A 17,414-nucleotide genomic window follows, 5' to 3' on the forward strand; every position below is an offset into this window, starting at 1 on the left:
GCAGGAGAGCACAGGCCCCAGGCACCTGCAGCGGCCTCCGGCGCCCAGTGCTGGCCCCCAGGGGCTCCTGGGATAGACTTAGCCCCGCTGTGCCCTCCAGAGCCTCATCTGTCAACTGGGGGGAACCTGGTAGGTTCTTCCCTGGGACCTGAGGGTGCCTAGAGGTGCCCACCCTTGCAAAGGGTGCAGAACAGTGCCGGCCCCTGGTCAGTGGGGTGTGAGTGCCGGCGGCTGGCATGGTTGGCATTTACTCTCTGGGAGGCCGGGGGGGGGGGGGGGTGTTCCTTGGAATCTAAGCCGCGCAGGACCCTCGCATCAGCTGCTGGTGATTTCAGTGCAGCCACCGACCGGCCAGGGTCAGGGCGGCTGCGTGTGGCCTCTGGCTCTGCTCCTCCGCTGCTTGTCCACACTTCAGGGGTCCCCCTCGGGTCCTTCTGCTGCAAGACACAGGACACTCATCAGACTAGCTCCACCCAAGAGGAAACTCACGGGAAAACAGGAACGCGCTCGCACTGGACCTGGAGGGACCCGCAGCCCCGTGGCTCCTCCTCCTGGGCCCTTCTCTGCAGCTGGCTCTCGGGCTTCGGCCTCGGCGTGTGCCGCCCAGCAAGCTGGCCTTCCTGACCTCCACGGGCCTCCCTGACCTTCCCAGGCCTCCCTGACCTCCACGGGCCTCCCTGACCTCCGCGGGCCTCCCTGACCTCCACGGGCCTTCCTGACCTCCACGGGGCTTCTGGGGCTGCTGGGGGCAGGCGCTCCTCCTCCTGGCAGCCTGCGTGGTGAGGGGTGGCGCCCGCCCTGACCCCAGGTGAATCCCCAGTCCACCACTCTGAGGGACTTGATGGTGATGGGCACGAGACCTGGAAGGGTTTCCCCGGCCACCGGGTGTGGCAGGCCTGGGCCGGGGAGAAGCTGAGCGGCAAGCCAGAGGTCAGAACAGCCCACCGGTGACAAGTCCTCGAGTGTCCTCCTCGAGGAGGCTGCACTTTACGCTGGGACAACGGGGCTCGGGCCCGTGCTGCCCCTCGCCGACTTCGTGACATGGAGAAGGGACAGGGTCAGGGCGAAGAGAGGTGGCTGGGAGGTCACTTGCAGAGGCTGGGACACAGGAGAGGTGGTGGGGGGGACTGAGGATCGGGGTCCTGTGCCCAGGCTCCCAGGAACCTGGGTCCTGGCGCTCCGGACCCGCGAGCTCCGTCCCGGGCGTCTGGGGTTTTCAGCGGCCCCTGGACTGGGGGGCTCCGGCTGAGTCGTGTTCATGGAGTGAAAATGTTTTAAGAAAACGGAGCAAAAACTGCTTCCTCGACACTGGGGCTCCCCCTCCCTCCTGCTCTGCGTCAGGGGAGCACACAGACCTGATTCAGCCTCCGGAGAGGCTGGGCCAGCGTGTCACCCGCGCCACCTGCACGCCAGCCACGTCCCTCCCCAGTGAGTACCGTGGACCCTTCCAGCGGGGGCCAGGCTGTGAGTGCGCCTGCGGGATCACCAGTCACCGCAGGGACAGCCTTGCTCAGCTCCTCTGGGCTGAGAACTGAGCCCACTTGGGGGGTAAGTGGGACGGTGGGGGGGGCTGCAAGGGACAGGAGTTACGGGGGCGGCGACCACAAGCAAGGGGCAGAACAGCGAAAGGGGGTGCTCCTGGCAGATGTGCTCCTCCAAGCCAACTTCAAAACAATAGTAATTCAACGTGTTTTTATTGAAAAAAAAATCATACCCCCAACACACACATGAACACACCTTTTCTCTCCTTCAAAGGGCAATTTCTGGTTTGATTCTTCCCATTGTCCTTTCTATGCATAATCCGATTCATATGTGTCCACATCCTTTCAAAATGTCATTTATGTAGCATCATAATGTTTAACCTTTTGCTTTCTCAGTTAATGACACTTTCTTGGACACCATTCTTCCATGTCAGATGGCTTCACCTTTTTCATGACTGTGTAGCATTCTGGCACTGGCTCAAACCATAATTTACCTAGCATATTTTCTAGTGGTGGGCACCAACGTGGGTGGAGATGCTTGACCATTACCCATAGGAAATGCCCTTAAGCCCATACGTCCTTTAGGACATGAATGGGTTATTCGACATGACAATGTATTCTCATCAGTAGACTTGCCGGTCTCATCCCTGCCAGTAGGCCTGAAAAATCAGTGGCATGACTGGATTTTAATCACTGACCAGGCACAATTTAATTCTTTAAAAGTGACTTGTCCACTCAGCCAGAGTGAATAAAAATGCATGCCAGAACGGCGGTCAATCCTCTTAGAATCCTCGATTTCAGAACTGGCAGATGCATGCTCCAAATGATCCAAGTTCAAAGAATGCCAGCCCACTCACAAGGCGCTTCCTGCCTTCATCTGGTCCCCATGTTGATCCTGCAAAGTGTGTATATTTAACATCACCATTTTCACAGGTGAGGAAACTGAGGCTCAGAGAGGACAAGATATCTTCCCAAGGTCACACAGCTCCCAAATGGCAAAGGGTTCCGATTCCAAAGACAGATCTGGTGAAATCTTACTTTCTCTCTAAATACATGGTACCAGCTGTATCACATGACTCTTAAGGTCTTTAGAGTGGATAGTCAACCGGCGGCAAGTGAAATGAGCATTCACCTAGGTGGCCGAGTCCCTGTGGCCACTGCAAGAAATTATCACGAACTTCATGGCTTAGAGCAACACGGATTTACCACCGTAGGTCACTGGAGGTCAGCCGCCAGTGTTGGGTCTCCCTAGGCTAACAGCAAGGGCCGCTCCTTCCTGGGGCTCCAGCAGAGGATCCGTTTGGTACCTTGTCCAGCTCCTGCAGCTGCCCACATTCCTTGGCTGATGGCCCCTGTCCAGCAATGCCGTCACTTGGACTTCTAGTCCCTTGGTCTCTGACTGAGCCTCCTGCCCCCTTACAAGAGCCCCCGTGACTACACTGGACCCACCAGGACCGTTCAGGATAACCCTGTCTCGAGATTCTTAGCTTGAGTCCAAGTCCCTCTTGCCATGTAAGGTAACGGATTCTGGGGGTCTCCATGTTGACCTCGGTGGGCAGCTATCCCTCTGCCTTTGACATATGGATTCCGGCACAGTGATTTGGAGCAGGGGTCCTGCGGAGGGAGGTGCCTGGCTCTGATTTTGACTGCTTGGCCTCAGTAACAGGGACTGCCTTCCTCCCTGTGCCCGAGGTAACAGGTGATAGACACTCCACCCTTCGAGAGTCGTGTCTTTGGATCTTCTCTCCAAGGACACGTCTCAGGCCCCTGTCAGTGGTTATTTAGGGGAATCAGTTGGCAGGTAGAACCGGGGAAACTAACCCTGTGAGGGTTTAGAGAAACCAGCCTTGGAGAAGAAGAGGTCCCTCCAGAGGAGCACGGTGAGCAGCCACGAGCTTCTTCCGCCAGCTTCTCAGTTTTGCCTGCGGGTCAACTTTGTGAAATTCTCCAGCCTCTGCTCAGACCAGCCAGGGTGAGGCTGCTGGAAAGAACAGGGAAGATGATTTTCTGATAGGCAGGATCTGCCTGGTTGGGTCTGCAGCGGAGCAGGGCGGGCCTGGGATTGGATCCTGGGGTGGAAAAGTACCAACTCTCTTTGCTTTCAGGTTAGTCAGTCTCAGGGCGAAATGAAAACCCGAATCCTGATCTTATCGGAGAGCCTAGCAAGCGACTGTTCCTGCCCCTCTTTTGGAACCTGGGAAAGTCCCCAAATTCATTGTCTGAAAGTTGGGATGAAGACGCAGAGCTCTGGATGAGAGAGCGTTGTTACAGGCAGCGGCTTACCATAAAGGGTTCTCACTTGCCAAAAGATGTTATTGTTTGGGGTTTTGATTCGTCTAACAAATATTTATCAAGCACTTTCAGGGGGCCAGGGAAGGGGAACCTCTCAGCAGGAAGCACATGCCCAGGAGGAATTGTCCTGTAGCAAGCAGGGCACAAGCTCTGGACTGGACCCACTTGAGTCTAGATCCTATAGTCCCCCGCTGAGTGACATTGAAAAATGACTCAGCTTTCTCTTCTGGAAAGTGGACATAGGCAGTAACCACTTCCCCGATTGTTACCAGGATGAGACGAGATGGTTCAAGGGAAGCCCATGGCCAGCCCATGCCTGGTTCACAGTAAGGCTTTGGTTGTTTCCCCCAAATGCTTTTTTGCTCCCCAAATTTGTCTTTTTATGGACACCAGGGTCCTACTGAACTGTTGCTGATCAAGAAGCAACAATGTCGGGGGCGGGGGGGGGGGCACCTGTTACAACTCTTTAGATAAGTGTAAGTGGACTCTCTGTGCCCAGGAACTCCTGGACACCTTGAGTGTCCACGGTGGGAGCGGGCCTGGATGGCCATGGTGGAGGCTGACCGGCTGGCTGCAGGCGCTGTGCGCTCCTCCCGGAGACAAGGGTTCCCAGTAGGAGGCGCCTTGTCCTCGGCTGGCTTCTCAGACACCCGCCAGCTGGCTCTGGGCTTCTCAGGGTTTGAACTTCAAAGAGTTGGACGTTCATCCGAGGAGGGGACCCTGGCCCGACCTCTGCTGGAATTCAAAACAGCCGAGGATCGGGAGGGGAGCCGGGCCAGCGCTTCCCTCGGCGTTTGGAATCCACGTTTCGGGCGGTCGGGCAGGGACCGGGACCCACCCACCCTAGTTCTGGCGCCGCTTCCAGGGCCGACTTCCAGGCAGAGGGCGGGGCTGCAGCGCAGGTGAGAGGCGGCGCGCGGTGTTCGGGCTCACCTTCCTGGTTCCGTGCAGAGGCGGGCCACCCGTCCGTCACCCACGGGACGGGAGACACCCGCCGGTGATTCGCTGGGAAAGTTCTCTGCAAACCTGGGCATGGGCCCCGGCAGGGGAGAGTCCCGGGCTCGGATGCAGGAACCCGAAATGGGCTCCACCCAGGCTGGGCTCGACGCGCGATACCGAGGGTGCCCGGGCCACCCAGGAGTGGGTGGGGAGCCCGACGGAAGGCGTGAGCTGACTCGCTTCTTAAAAACTCGCTTCCTCCTTCTCTACCTCCGCCCTTCGCTCACCTCGCCAGGCTTCGGCCGGGGCTGAACCCGCCGGCCCTGAACCCGCCAGCCCGAGGGTGGAGAGCCAGGCAGCGGCCTCCCGGAGAAGGAGGAGAGGTGAGTTTTCGGCCAGGTGAAGGCGCGGGGACACCGCCCCTGGTGGGGTGTGGGGCCCAGGCCATAAATGCCGCGGGCTCGGGGCCTCGAGCCCCCCACCCACCCAGACCCGCCGCCCTTCGCAGGGAGAGGGGCGATCCGGGCGCGCTTCCCTCCCTGCCTCCACCCGGTTTATGGACTCCGGCGGGGTCTGGGGGACGTGGGCGCAGCGCCGGCGAGAGAGCTGCTGCCCGCCCTCCGCGGCGAGGTCGCGGGCCCCCGGGCTGGGGTGGCGCGGAGGCCGGGAGGGAGGGTCGGCTGGTGGGCGGCGCCTCTCCCGGCCGGAGGCCACTCGGAGCCGGCGCCGCCCTCCGCCGCCCGCGGTCCCTCCCTCCTGCTCTCCGCGCTCCGGGGCCGCGCTTCCTGCGTCCCCATCCCGGTCCCGGAGCCGGCGACGCTCCGTCTCCGCACCGCGCTCCCCCGATCGAGGCTCGCTAGAGCCCCCTGCCCGCGATCGCCGCGTCCCCGAGGAGGCAGCCCGGGCTGGGGGTGTCGCGGAGCCCCCAGCCCCGGGCCGCCGGGCAGAGACCGAGCCGGAGCCGCAGCGGCCCGGGTGAGTCTGCGCCGCGGCGCCGGGAGGAGTGTGTGGGCGCGCGGTGGGGCCGAGGAGGGGAGCCCGAGGCTCCCGGGTGGTGCGCCCAGGCGCCCGAGAGTGTCCGGCGGGGAGTCTGCCACCCGGCGGCCTCGCTGCCCAGCTCTCGGCAGCCGCGCCCCGCCAGCGACCGACACCCCCACCTCCCGCACCGCGCGGGCCGGCGGGCCACGGAGGGGGAAGGCGGCCAGCCTCGGGGGCCCCCTGTTGGTCAGCACCAGAGCCATCCTCCCGGAGGGTTCTGAACCCCGGGCCTCGGCGGAGGCACCTGCCACCCCTGATCCTGAGCAGAGCTTTGGTCCCTGAACAGCAGCTCGGCGCCGTCCGCGAGGACCCTCCTCCCCAGCCCTCGCTTCTTTGTGGCTTTTTACAGTTTAAGATTCGTGCGCGCCTGTTTTACTCACTAGAAGTAAAGGGGAGAGACCGGGCGGGAGCGGTGAGGTGGAACTCGGGTCCTGCCCTGTCTCGGCTTCTTTGTCTGTCAAGTGGGAATGACAGTGTCCCGGGGCGAGACGACGAGGCATTCTTGCGAGGCTCAAGCTGGGCAACTTTGGGGGAGCGCCGGATCCCCATCAGATCTCAAGTCGGCGCGCAGGACAGCGGCAGGGGCGCAGCAGGTCTGATTAATAGGATAGTCACTTGGAGGAAGGAATCTTTCCCACCAGGGTGGGTGTGGAAGGCCGGGAACCTGCACATTTTCCTCTGGGAGATGCCGCAGGCGGCCCCGGGATGACACGTGTGTCCCGGGACCGGTCCTTCAGCTCCGGTCTGGTGGTCTGGGCTCCCGGAATCCTCCAAAGCGGGGTGGGCGGGGCCATCGCGGGGCTGCAGGTGGAGGGACCGCCCTGGGGCAGGTTCTGGCTTTTGTTTTGAAGGGTTACTTGGAAGCTAGCTCCTGTAGTGAAAGGTCCACTGAGAACAACTTCCACCCTTGGACTTGTCCCACCAGGTTCCCGACTTGATGGAGTGGGGCCAAAAGGATCTGGGAAGGAGCCCATTTCCTTCCAAATATTTCCTCCCTTTCTTACCAGATGTACCCCCATCCCCAACACACACACACACACACACACACACACACACACACACACACACACACACACACGGGAGAAAAGGGCAATAGGAAGGCAAGGGGAGGAGACTGGCCACGAAGCTGTTTCTCATGGTGTCCTGGATGTCTGGAGCATGGCTCAGGACTTGTCCTGTCCCCTAGGCTCTAGAGGACTTGGGGAGCTCCCAGCCTAGTGAACGAGTTGGACAGTAGTGGCCAGTGTCACAGAGGGTGGTTGTTACAGTCAGGCCACACCATTCGCTGGCCGTGACAGATGGTGGTCAGTCACTTCACCCCTCTGGGCCTCTGTTTCTTCTTTTGTGAAATGGGAATGGCGACCTCCCAGGGCAAAGTGGGGTGTCTGTGCCGAGTACAGAGCAGGTGCTCTGGAGTACGTTATGTTACCAGTCTTAAGAGAGAATGCTAGAAAGAAAATAACTGGGGAGGGAGGTCCTGCAAAGAAGGAATATTAGATGAGTCGACAGGAAACTGGAGTCCACAGGGGACCTGGGAGGAAGGGTGTCTGGAGGTGGAGCACCGCAGGCAGACCTGTGCTGGGTGGGAGGACTCAGGTGGGGAGGGTAGGCTAGTGGGAGGGTGGGGAACCAGGAAGGGAGTGGGGACGAGTCTGGAATGGGCCCACTGGACCGGCAGGGCTCTCTTGGAACCATCCAGCAGATGTTACCTGAGCCCTTTCTGTGGGTAGGCACTAACTACCTTCTGGCTGGGAACACAGCAGCGGTACAGTGCTTGCCCAGCACATGCACGACCCTGGGTTCAATCCCAGCACTGCAAAAAAAAAAAAAAAAAAAGGCTAGAAGATAATTCTGGCTGCATGGAGAGATCACATCTCTAGGAGAGAAAAAGCCGGCTGCAGGTTGGTGGTGGGCAGTGGCAGCGGGAAGCCAGACGGGAGGCCTGAACAGAGGCAGGGAGTATTACATGTGGCCTTCACATGGGACCACTGGTTCAGCATAAAATTTGGGGACTCCCTGAGAGGTCCAACCTCCAGCCTTCTCTTTTGCCAGAGAGAGGTGATGAGCGCAGGGCCCCAGCCCTCCAGCTCTCCTGCCCTTGGGCTCCACTGTCACGAGGCCCGGGGGCTTCCCCATCTGGGAGGGTTGCCAGAGCCAGGGGTGGGTCTCACTGACTTTTGCCTCGGGCAGCTGCTTCCTTGGGGCTGGTTTTACTAGTCACGGTTCTGGAAATGCTGTCTTGCTGGCAGAGAACCCCTCGGAAATCTTGGACTGGAGGAGGCTGGAGCGCAAGGCACTTGGGTCCTTGGCTTGTCTTGCCCCAGTTCTGGACCCAGGTGGGATTGGAGAGCGAGAAAGCATTGCCTCCCAAGGTGCCAGGAATGTTCCAGCAGCCCAGAAGCCTCATGAGGATCTGCCTGGGCTGCTGGCTTTTGCTTTCACTTCTGTGGTCTCTGCCCTGAAGCTGGGGAGAGCCTTGCCATTGGAGCTGCAGATCTCCCTTTGCTCCCAGGTGACAGAGGACCCCAGAATACCTCAGGTGCGGGAGGCTTCGGGCTGTCAGAGCTGTCAGTCTTATTTGACCAGTGAAACTCAGAGGGGGAGGGATTTCCCAAGGACAAGCAGGACAGCAGCCAAACTGGGACTGGACCCCAATCCCCTTAGACCCCCCCTGGTGTCTGTGCCCGATCCCAGGTGGCCTGGCCACATTCAGGTCAAAGACTTGTTTTAGTCACGCCCCTGGTGCGACGGTTCCTCAGCATCTCATCTTTCTGGAAGCTTCATAGAGTCCTGCTCCTCCGCAGCCCACACCGGAGGCCCAGGCTGGCCTGGCAGGGCCCTTTTCTCCCATCTCCTAGATGGAGCAGTTGGTGCCAAGGCCACCCCTCCGGGGAGCTCGTGTTCCCTGGAGAACCAGCCTGCTTCTTGGTTTTCCTGCCAGCTGTCCCGCCCCGCCCAGAACAGCCACCAGACACTGGCCAGACATCTTCTCTGAGGGTCTCCGCTAAGCTCTCCCTCTCCCCGCCACCCTCTGGGCTGATTCCCAGCTCCGGGCAGGCTTGGCCCTCAGCTGGGCTTGTTTACTTGGGCCCAGCAGCCGCGCGGGCCTTGTTCTCTCCTGCCCTAGATCTGCCATTCCCAGCATCCTCCAGCCTGAACGCTCTGGTCAGAGTACTGGACCAGCAAGTCCACCCTCCTACACGTGGGGACTCCGAGGCCCGAGGAAGGGAAGGGACTGTCTGAGACCAGGGTCAGGAATAGACCCCAGGCTCCCCATTTCTGTCTTGGATGATTTTCAGGATGGCTTGGGTGGGGGTGGGTAAGAAGATAAAGCAGAGCCTCCTCCCCGTCCTGGGGTCCCTTTCTCTCCACACTCCAAGTATTTTCAGGGCGTCCACATGATGTGTCAAAAGGAGTCAGGCCGAAGACCCCCAAATACATGGGGTGCACCGTGGCAACTGGGATTTTGGTGCTCTGCTAAGCTGACTTTACACTGTGGCTCTGCAGGGAATGTTCTCTACCCAGAGGACGGACAGACATATTCCTTGTAAAAACCTGGAAGGAATGGCTGCAGATGCCTCTGTTGATACTGCGGTGACCTGGGCAGGTGGTGTGTTAGTTCGATCACTCTGTCATTTCATCTTCCTGCTTTTCCATGTGTCACCCTAAGTGGTGTTAGCCCCAAGGGACAGTTTTTCCACACAGGGTCTAGCTGCCAGTTCTCTCCTTCTTCTACCTGGTGACCAGCAGGTACTTGGGAGGCCAATCTTTACTGCTGGATCAGCTGCCTTGGCCAGAATTCTTTCTGCCAAGTTCGTAAGAAATTTGTCACCCACCACTGTGGGTCTTGGGGGGCCATTTTCTACATCACTGTGGGTGTTTGAGAAGGAGTGATGTTTGCAAAATCTAAAGCACAAACAGATTCTCACTGAGGTTCTAGGAAGTGGAAGAAGTCAGCCATTTGGGCGGGATGGATGTGACCCAAAGATCACAGGGCTGCAGGGAACGAGCCAGGTGGCTTCTGAGTTTTAGCTGCATTCATTTTAAGCAGCCAGTGCTCACACCCCACCACCACCCCTGGTCCCAGATCTCCTGGGGCTAGGCATGGGGCGGTAGGAGCAGGTCCCTAGGAAAGCCGGTATTCGGCTTGTTCATCTGAGTCCTGCCTCTTGGGAGGGAGGTGTTTCAATGGCATCAGTGTGCAGAGACTTTGTCTCCCAGACAGGGGAGGCAGGGAGGTCACCCCACTTCTGGGATCTCTTGGGGTGAGGTCACCCCCTCTAACAGGATCACAGCTTTGTTAGCACCAGACATCCTCCGTCACGACGGTCTGGGATGTTTTCCAGGCTAACCTTGACAGACCGTGAGCAGCAGCTTATTAGTGGGTCTGACGGGCAGTGAAGTGGCTTCGCAGCTGTCTTTTAAAGGAGAAATGGAGAAAAATAGAAAATGATCATTTCCTGTCATTGTTACCGCTGTTTACTGGTGAGGAGTCCTTGCTTCCCCGAATGCTGAAGTATAAGGCACGGGAAGAGTGGAAAGTGGAGGCTTTATTAAGGACAGCAGAAAGGACTCCTCCCGGGAGGAAAAAGGGGACCCAAAAGGCAGAATCCATGGAGGTCTTCCCTCTTTTATAGCTAAGGTCTTCTTTTACTTTTCACATTCACGTTCTTTGTTTCCCTTTATCCTGCAGCTACAGAATGAAGGCCCCAAAGGAGGGGGACAGGTGGGCTGGAGGAGTGATCTGGGCAGGAAGGGCCTGGGGTGGTTTTGGATTAGCACCTCCCTGTTTGCTGGGAGCTGATTCATTCATAGTTCCTTAGGATGAATTCCGGGACATTAACATTTTAATTTCCCCAAGTGCTGCTCTGCTTTCCTGGACTCCATTCTCAATAATGGCCTCTATTTTTTTTTTTTTTAACTCAGTATTAGACCGATTTACCTAACTTCACTCACTACCTGTCTTTAAAACTGGCTTCATCTTGAGAAGTCCCCGGTCCCGACCGCCCCCCCCCCCCCCCCCCCCCCCGCCCCCGGAGATCAAACCCAGGGTCTCAGGGACGTCCGACAAGTGCTCCACCACTGAGTCACACCTCCAGCCCTGAGAAGCATTCTTCAGGAAAGCTGTTGGTTATCTGCCTGTGGGTGTGGACCGAGTCACCCCATAACAGGGATTTCTTACTGTGGGGTACGAGCCTTAGAAAACCCTGCTGCAGCCCACAAGATCTTATACCGTGATCCTGGGAAACTTGGGATTCCTTGGACCAGTCCCAGAAGTAACTCAGGGGTCTGTGGGGACAGGGCTGGGGGTCGGGAGGGAGATGGGGCCAGCAGGAAGGACGCTCCGCTTGCAGATGTTCCAGATGTTAGGGGTGTGAGAGACCCCTTAAAATTTTTGAGACTTTAAAAGTAGAATAGGTCAGAAAACTGGAAAGCACTGTTCGCCTAGCTCCTCATTCTTAGGGCCAGAAACTAAGGCCACAAGGGAGAGGCCGGGCCCTGGGCAGGGGGTGGCCAAACCCTCGCGCCCCCATTGATACGACTCTCCGCGGGGAGACTGTTGAGTCAGCTTTCTGTCATGGTGGCAAAATATCTGGGGGGGGAAAAACTTAAAAGGGAGAAAGATTTATTTTGGCTGGTGTTTTCAGAAGTTTGAGTCCACGGGCGGCCGGGTCCTGTGGTGAGATGGAGCATCGGGTGGAGAGGTGCGGCTGAGAAAACTTGCTCAGTTCCCCAGGGCTGAGAAGTACAGAGGAGGGAGGGCTGGGGACAAGCTCTGCCCTCTCCGGAGAGGCCCCCAGGAACCTGCTTCCTCAGCTACCCACACCTCCAGAGTTGCCACCCCCGCCACCCCCGCCACCCCCGTAGTCCACCCAGTTATGAAGCCACCAGTGGACTAATCCCCCAGTGAGCCCAGAGCCCCTGGTCCACTCACTTCCTAAGAGTCCTGGACACTGCTGCACTGGGGACCAAGAGCACATGAACTTTTGGTGGACATTCCAGATCCAAGTCATAGCGTCTAAATGAGGACATAAAGCCACTACGAAGACAGCAACTGGCCTGAAACACACAGAGGGGCTCTGTCCCCTGAGGGCCCCGCGGTTGTGTGTGCTCTGATTGACGTTCACCGTAAAGCCTGAAACCACCACGCTGATCTCCGTTTATGTGGCTGCAATGCACCAAACATTAGGCGGCTCCTGTTGGGGCATTTCTTCTCTTTAATGCCCCCCGGAGCTTGACCTCACGATGCAGACCACCCAACAGCCCTGGCAAAACCAGGACAAGAACTCAGCTGGGGGCGGCGGCTTCTAGAGATCACAGCCTCACACCATGCACAGTCTCCAGAAGGTTCTGCCCTGTCCCCTATTCAAGGTGCAGAACCAGGTGGCTCTAAATCTTGATGGATTTTTTTGGGGGGGGGGCGGAGCACTGTGATTAAACCTGGGGCTTCACACAGGCTACGCACCTGCTGTACCAGTGAGCTACACCCCAAGCCACTCTGGGTGGATTTTATGATTTTGTTTCCTCTTCACATCTGGTCTGGCCAGAGAGAAAGAGAAATGGGTTGGATTGAGTTCCTGGCCCTTGTGAATCCCCACCCTGCCAGCAGGCTCCTGGTGGTGAGGGCGGCGTGGTGTGTTGATACTGGGTGGGAGGGCGAGATTAAAAAAGAAAAGAAGGAAAGAACTCTCAAACCTTCCTCACTTCAGACACCTAGGAGACCCGGGGTCTGACAGGTCCTTCGCTGCAGTTTGGAAGGGCAGCGATTTTGTGCCAGTGCCGCCTCTGGGTGACTATTATCTTCAGACAGTGACGGCTGCAGCTTGTGTCTCCAGGGAAGAAGGCTTTGAACCAATGCACTGCTCTGGGCTGAGTGCAGCTCCTGCTCCCCGAGGGGGAGCCTATCTTCCTGGCGGGACCACAGGGAATGGAGCAAAGCAATGGAGCCAGTGAGTGATCCGGAAGCCCAGGGCCAGGAAGGCGCAGGCTCAACCGGAGAGAAGGATGAGTGAAGTCTGAGTTGAAATCGGAAGGGGACATAGAAGTTCCACATAGCAGAGTGTTTCCTGTTGGGGGGGCGGGGGGGGTGCAGCGTGCAAAGATCCGGAGGTGTGAGCTGTGAGGGGTGGGGGTGGGGAAAAAACTTTTACATAATTTCTTCTTAAAAGCTATTTTGTTAGTTCCCCAAATAATAATAATAATAAAGTAAATAAAATCGAAGGGCCGTGTGATCTAGCAGTTCCACTTCCTGCCCTCCACTCACAAGAACTCGAAGCAGGGTCTTGAGGAGCTATTGGTGCACCTGGGCTCTGTCGGATCGCAGTTCCCCGGGGCACAGAGGGTAGGTTGATGGCCCCCGGGGCTGGGGGCTAGGGGCGGGGGTTGTGTTTTGGAAGCGGGTTTTAGTTTTGCACCACGAACAGGGTTCTGTGGGTGGGTGTTGGTGATAGCCACATGAACATCCTAAAGGCCACCAAACTCTACACTGAAAATGGTGAGATAGGAAACTGTGTTGTGCACACTTTTATCACCATGAAAACCTGGGGGGGGGGAAGCATCTTGGAAACAAGACTCCGCCTCCGCGTTCCCCCCTCTCTCCCCAGAACAGGTGTCCTTCTAGGCTTTGAGGTGAATGGTGCCTGGGAGGGGCGTGGTCCCTGTCTTCAGGAGCCTACACCTCATTGGGCAGCAGGAGGAGTCAGCTAACCAATCAGCAACCGCGTCGAGCCCCGAATTAAAATCTCTGCGGATCCCAGCGGGCTCTTCAGATCCCGGCCGCAGCTGACCTTTCCAGACCTGTGACCACCGCTGCCCCGGCCGCAGCAGTCACAGGGGACCACGTTCCACACCCCCTTTCTCCTCCTCAGGAACCCAAAGGGTTTTCCCCATCCTATTCTCTCTGCTCTTCTGCCAGATGGTCCAAAAACTTTTGCAAACTCAGTAATTTCAAGACCAACATTTTATCCCAAGGAAACACTTAATAACCATGTGAGCGATGAAGGTCCACAGTTATTTTATATATATATATAGTAGCAACAAAATTAGAAACCAGCTGTGCGTCCGGCAACATTCCTAAGCCAAGGCTTTTTATTTATTTTTGGAATAATTTTAGATTTCTAGAGAAAGTCTCAGAGTTGTACGGAAAGTTTCCGTAAACACTTCACCTAACTGTCCCCTAATGTTAGCATCTTAAATACAGTTGTCCAAGGATGTTCAAGTCACTTGTGGAAAACGATGTGGTATCTGCATATGGTCTATGCACACCCCAAACAGACTTTAAACCCATCTCTAGATTGCTTCCAACATTGAATTACAATGCAAATAATATTCAAATAGTTGTTCTCTTGTTCTGTTTAGGGAATAATGACGGGGATGGGTGGAAGTCTGCACATACAATTTTAAAAAATATGTATATTTTCTATTTGAAGTTGGTTGAATCCTCGGGTGCAGAACCCCTGGATCTGGAGAGCGACCGTATTTCTGAAAACTACGGACTTTGCATTAGGCCTGACTGAGCTCAGGCTTTATTTGGACTTCACCAGCTAGCTTCCCGCTGCTGTTGTCCTGCTCCGGGATCCCTTCCAAGATCCTGCCTTGCCTTGAGTCGTCCTGGCCCCTTGGACTCTTCTTGTCCGTGTGAACTTCTCAGTCTTCCCTTGAGTTTCATGACCTTGAGAGCTTTCAGGAGAACTGGCTGGTATTTTGTAGATGTCCCTCTTTGGGGTTTGTGTGGTGTCTTCTTACTCTGTGTTTGGGAAGGAATCCTACATAGGGGAAATGCCCTTCCCATCTCGTCACATCAGGATTTACATATAGTCGCATGATTTATTAATTGTTCTGGTTGACCTTGACCACTGGTTGAGGTGGCGTCTGCCGAGTTTCTCCCTCTCCAAAGTGACTAAGCATGATGGTAAAAGGTGAAATGATCAAGAAAATGATGGATAGATGAGGTTGCTAAAAATTAATATGTCCTGTGATAAACGGGGGCAGTATTTGCAACACATGACGGACAAGGGATGGTTCTCTGGACACACACAGGGACCTTGGTGTCGGTAAGGACAAGCCACATGCCCTATTCTGGAAATAGGATGAAGAGATGCTCTTGTGCAGTAGGTGCGTGAGAGAGAGAGAGATTGATTTCACCTTGTGGCGTTTAAGGAATGCCAATTCAAACCATGCTGCCTTTCACGTATGAAATTGGAAATATTTTAGGAGTTTTGAAATCTTAAGTTAAAAAAAAAAAGATTTCTGGTGTTGGGAGGTGGTGCCATCCTGTGCTCATGATGGGAGAGCAAATGAGAAGAAAATGCACAGCGAGGCTTTTTCAAAAAGTAGCAATTTCTATCTGGGGTCACAAATCCTGGTCGGGCATGGGCTGAGTTTCAACACCATTTGTTTCTAAAATAGGAATAAATAATAATAATCTTATAATACAATAAAATTAGAGGCCAACTCTAAATGTGGCCATTGGGGATTGGCCATAAATCCTGGGTCCTGCCATCCCAGAAGACCCCTCATCCACCAAAAATGACAGTGCAGGGACGCAGCCGGTGTGCGTGGTTATTCATTACATCTCAATTTTTTAAAAGGTGAGGCGTGGAACTGCAGCAGGTCCCTCGAGGGTATGCTTGTCTACATGACGCAGGGAAGTTCAGACCTCCAGGGTGGCATCTCGATGGGCCCTGATTGGTGCGGGTGGTTTTGATTTCATTCTGCTAATCTAGATTGACTAATCTGTGTTTTACAAACAAGCATTGTTTTTATAGCAAGAGGAATCGGTTTTATTTTTTTAAACCCCCGAGGGCTTGTTGTGGGTCCTGAGGGGTTACGAGGAGGTTGGGTGCTTTGTGAACTGTAAAGGGCTTTTCAGCCTTGGAACAGCCACCCTTGACAGGCTCAGGAGCCCCGTGTGACCACAGCAGCAACAGTGGGCACAGACGCAGTGGTGACGAAACACCCCCGGGTGTTGCCGACACTGTGTGTGATTTAAACTCAGGGGCCGTGAAACCCACTGTTGTGATGAACAGTTCTGAGCTGGGACACATGCCGTCACCTGGGACACATGTGGTCACCTGACTCCCATCACTCCCCCCACCATCCTCTCCTGCCACCAGGAGTTATCAGTCCCACCCTGCCTCTGTCCCCGGCCACTACTGATCTGCTCTCTGCCTTAGCTGTACCCTCTGCCTGACGTCATATAAACGGAATCCCATAAAACCAACGCTTTGGAGACCGGCTTCTTCTAACCTGAGTCATCTGAGATTCCCCTGTGGCTCCCGTGTGTGCATGAGCCCCATTTCTTGGGCCCCTCCTCTGTTGAAGAATGTTTCAGCTCTTTCCAGTTTGGGGCGAGGGTAACTGACCCAGCACCAGCAGGTCTTAGCACCAACCTCGGTTCTCGTTTCTCCCGGGCAAACACCTCAGAGTGGAGCCTCTGGTTTTTTATAAGATGGACCCACTCGGAAGGCTTTGGCCAGTTCCTCCCCCCGCAGGAGATCCCGTGTCTGTGCGGGGGTCTCTTAAATCCCGCCAGCACATGCCCTGTCCATTTAGAACGGTGATGACCGACGTCAAAGACCCAACAGAAGCTGACCTGTCCCTTGCTGGTCACAGACATGGAGGTATCCATGGGACAGGAACAGGTTTTAACTGATATAACATTATTTTATTTTTGTAAATTATTTTTCTCATTTTTAAAATAGCGTTTTAGCTGGGCCTAGTGGCACGTGCCTGTAATCCCAGCGGCTCAGGAGGCTGAGGCAGGCTGGGGAGGATCTCGAGTTCAAAGCCAGCCTCAGCAATTTAGGCCCTGCGCAGCTCAGCAAGACCCTGTCTCAAAATAGAGTATAAAAAGGGCTGGGGGTGTGGCTCAGTGATTAAGCACCCAGGTTCAACCCCCCAGTACCAAAAATAAAATAGTGTCTTATGAACCGTTTTTGTTGAAGTATCAAAGTAATGTATGTACATACAGGGTCAAAAAGGAAAAAAAGTCAAAACGACGTAAAAGAATATCCAATAAAAAATATATATAAATCTCCGCCGTCTAATCCAGGCCCCCAGTTCCTTCTACCAGAGCGTGCCAAGCTTTCTGATTTCTTGTACATCCTTCCAGAAATTGTCTCTGCATCTGATGATGCTTTAAAAGGCTGCTCTGAGATGTTCACCAAAGCAATAAGCTGTCACAATGGTCAGAATCCTTCTGAAATCGTCAGGTCGTTTTAAACTAGTGACGAGTCACATCCGGGTCCCTGGGGGCCTTCAAGGATCCACCAATCTCTTGAAATTTGACGCCTAGCAGTCCATCTGGGCATTTGTCAGTAGTCAGTAGTGGTCACCAGATTCTCCGAGGGCGCCTGGCATCACAGAAGCCCGGTCAGTCGGGACAGCGGCCACTTTACGGATGCGTGGTGGGTGGATATGTGATCACCTGGGGTGCAAGGTCCTGACCGGGTAGGGTTGCTTCCTAGCCGGGTGGTAGGAGCCGGTGGAGCCCTTGACTTAACCCCGTGGTCTTGGCCTAGGAGGAGCCACGCTGGCTGGGCCGGTGGAGGAGGTTCTGTTTGTAGAATCCTGACTCACTGGGGGGGAAGTGGGTTGGCACTGGGGACACGCCTCGCTCTCTTGCTCAGGGTGAGCTGGCTCCCGGGACCTTCTCTCAGGGGA

At 55.8% G+C, this 17,414-nt stretch overlaps 1 protein-coding gene across 8 annotated transcripts in view; it reads left to right on the plus strand.

Moving 5' to 3' along the window:
* Positions 1-4,713: 4,713 nt before the first annotated feature.
* Positions 4,714-17,414, plus strand: part of Tmem51 (transmembrane protein 51) — a 47,102-nt gene continuing 34,401 nt past the window's right edge. For 4 of the 8 annotated variants that reach the window (XM_078025332.1, XM_078025329.1, XM_078025335.1 and 1 more), the window contains exon 1: positions 4,714-5,095. The gene's annotated coding sequence lies outside the window, so the exon portion shown is untranslated. Of the gene's footprint in view, positions 5,096-5,447; positions 5,688-17,414 lie in introns of those variants that run through there. The other 4 variants (XM_078025331.1, XM_078025328.1, XM_078025334.1 and 1 more) reach the window with 1 other exon arrangement.

This window comes from Ictidomys tridecemlineatus, chromosome 11 (assembly GCF_052094955.1).
Source record: "Ictidomys tridecemlineatus isolate mIctTri1 chromosome 11, mIctTri1.hap1, whole genome shotgun sequence".
Classification (NCBI taxonomy): Eukaryota; Metazoa; Chordata; class Mammalia; order Rodentia; family Sciuridae; genus Ictidomys; species Ictidomys tridecemlineatus.